Source organism: Dipodomys merriami, unplaced genomic scaffold (assembly GCF_024711535.1).
Source record: "Dipodomys merriami isolate MVZ:Mamm:240054 unplaced genomic scaffold, mDipMer1.0.p SCAF_61, whole genome shotgun sequence".
NCBI classification, from domain to species: Eukaryota; Metazoa; Chordata; class Mammalia; order Rodentia; family Heteromyidae; genus Dipodomys; species Dipodomys merriami.
In genome coordinates, this window is record NW_027206191.1 from 445,330 (window position 1) to 449,013 (window position 3,684).

Here is a 3,684-nt window from a genome sequence, read left to right on the forward strand (position 1 = left end):
TAACCCTAATCCTAACCCTAACACTCAACCCCACCCTCACCATAACCCTAACCCTAATCCTAATGCTAAACCTTGCCCTCACCCTCTTTGTAACTGTAACGTTAACCCTAACAATAACCCTAACTGTAAACATAACCCTTACCCTAAAACTCACCCTAAACCTAATCTTAAGCCTAACCCTCTCCTTCACCCTCACCCTCGTTCTAAACCTCACCCTCACCTGACACTCACCATCACAGCAACCCTCACACAAACCTTAACCCTCACCCTAACCTTAACCCTAACCCGTACCCTCACTTTCACCCTCACCCTCAGCTTAACCCTAACCCTGATCCTAACCCTAAACCTCCCCCTCCCCCTAAACCTAACCCTAACCCTCACCCTAACACCCTAACCCTCACCCTCAACCTCACCCTCACCCGCACCCTCACCCTAACCCTCACATTCACCCTCAACCTCACTCTCACAATAACCCTCAACCACATCCTAAACATGACCCTAAACCTAACTCTCACCCTAAAGCAAACCCTAAGCGAAACCCTAACCCTAACCCTCACACTAACCCTAACATTAACCCTAACCCTCACCCTCACCCTAACATTCACCATAACCCTTATCCTCACACTAACCCTAACCCTAACCCTCACACTACACCTAAACCTCACCCTAACCCTAACCTGACACGTCACCCTCTCACCCTAACCCAAACCCTAACCTTAACCCTCACCCTAACCCTAACCCTAAACCAAACCCTCATGCTCACGCTAACCCTCACCGTCACCCTAACCCTCACCCTAACCCTAATTCTAACCATCACCCTCACCCTAACCCTTATCCTCACCGTAACCTTACTGACCATAACCCTCAAACTAGCCATAACCTTTACCCTAACCCTAACCCTAACCATAACCTTCACTCTCACCCTGACCCTCACCCTCATCCCAAAACGAATGCTAACCCTGTTCCTGATCCTAACCCTCACCCTAACCCTCACCCTCACCCTCACCTTCACCCTAACCATCAACCTAAACCTAAACATCACCCTAACCCTAACCCTCACCCTAACTGTAATCCTAACCCTCACCCTAAACCTAACCTCAGCTTAACCATCACCCTCACCCTAATCCTAAGCCTAACAATTACTCTTACCTAAGAGAAACCCTCACCCTCACCCTCACCCTCACCCTCACAATAACCCTCACCCTCATCCTAACCCTCACCCCAACACTAACCCTAACCCTAACCCTCAACCTATTCTAACCCTATCCCTAACCTTCACCCTCACACTAACGCTAACCCTAACACTAACCCTCACCCTAACCCTAATCCTCACCCACACACTAACCCTCTCCCTCACTGAACCCTCACCCTAACTCACACCCTCACCCTAAACATCACCGAAACCCTAACCCTTACCCTAAACCTAACCCTTATCCTCACCCTAAACGTAACCCTGAACCTAACCCTCAACCTCACGCGAATCCTCACCATAACCGTTACACTTACCTAAAAGAAACCCTCACCCTACACTCACACTAACCCTCTCCCTCACCTTAGCTCTCAGCCTAAACCTATCCCTAGCCCTCACCCTCAACCTCACCCTTAACCTCACCCTAACCCTTACCCTCACCCTAACCCTAACCCTAACACTAATCATAATCCTCACACTAACCATAACACACACCCTAACCCTAAACCTAACCTTAAACCTAAACTTCACGCACACCCTGACCCTTACCCTCAGCCTAAATCTAACCCTAACCCTATTCCTAATCCTAACCCTCACAACCAACCTCACTCTAAACTTAACCCTAACACTAACCCTCACCCTGACCCTCACCTCACCCTTACCTAACGCTCAACCTCACGCTAAACATCACCCTAACCCTAACCTCACCCTAACCCTAAACTCAGTTTAACCCTCATCCTTATCCTAATCTTCACCCTAACCATAACCCTAAGGTAAATGAAACCCTCACCCTCACCCTCTCCCTAACCCTCACCCTCATCCTAGCCCTCACCCTAACCCTAACGCTAACCCTTACCCTAAACCTCCCCCTCCCCATCCCCCTCAGCCTAAAGGTAACCCTAACCATAACCCTAAAACTAACTCTAACCATCAACCAAACTTTCACCCTAACCCTTACCCTCACCCTTACCCTAACAATAATCCTAACCCTAACACTCACCCAAATCCTAATCCTAAAACTAACCCTAACTCTCATCGAAACGTAACCCTAACACTAACCTTAACCCTCAACCTCAACCTAAAGCAAACCCTAACCCTTACTCTCACCCTCAACCTAAACCTAACCCTAACCATAGCCATAACCATAACCCTCACCCTAACCCTAACACTCACCCTAAGCCTACCACTCTCCCTCACCCTAACCTTAATCCAAACCTTAACAATAACCCTAACCATCACCCTAACCCTCACGCTAACTCTTACACTCACCCTCACCCTTAACGTAAACCTCACCCTCAACATCACCCTAACCCTAACCCTTAACCTCACCCTAACCCTAACTGCAACCCTAAACCTAAACCTCACACTAACCCTAACCTTCACCCACACCCTAACCATCATTCTCACCCTCACCCTCACCCTAAACCTGACTCTCTCCCTAAACCTAAATCTAACCCCAACCCTAATCCTAACCCTCATTGTCACCCAAACAATCAACCTAACCCTAACCCTCACCCTCACAATAAACATCACCCTAACCCTAATCCTCAATCTAACTGTAACGCTAACCCTCACCCTAACCCTAACACTCACACTAAACCTAACCCTAACCCTCACAACAAACCTTACCCTAACCCAAACCCACACCCTAAACCTAGCCCTCATACTTACCCTAAACCTAACCCTCACCCTCACCCTAATCCTAACCCTAACCTTAATCCTATAACTAACCCTCACCCTCACCCCCACTCTAACCCTAATCTTAATCCTCACACTCACCCTAACCCTAACTGTAAGTCTACCCCTCACTCTAAACCTAACCCTTACTCTCACCCTCACCCTAAACCTACCTCTAACACTAACCTTCACCCTAACACTCAAACTAACACTCACACTACTCCTAACCCTCACTCTAACCCTAACCCTCAACCTAACACTTACTCGAACCCTAACCCTAACCCTAACCCTCACTCTAACTGTAACCCTAAACCTTAACATAATCCTAAACCTAACCCTCACACTCAACCACACCCTAAGCCTAACACTCACCCTCACACTCAACCGAACTCTCACCCTCAACCTAAACATCACCCTAACCCATATCCTCACCCTAAACCTAACCTTAACCCTCACGTTCACTCTAGCCTTCATCCTAAGCCTAATCCTAACAATAACTCACCCTAACACTAATCCTAAGGCAAACCCTCACACTCTTCCTCACCCTCACCCTAACCTTCACCCTCAACCTCACCCTCACCCTAACCCTAACACTAACCCTCACCCTCACCCTAAACCTTTTCCTAACCCTCAACCCTAAAACTAACCCTAACCCTCACCCTCACACAAAACCTCAACCTCAGCCTAACCCCAAACCTAACCCTAAACCTAAACCGAACCCTAACACTCACCCTCTCCTTAAACCTAACCTTAACCCTCACCCACACCCTCACCCTCACCCTAAACCTAAGCCTAATTCTAACCCTCACCCTCACCCA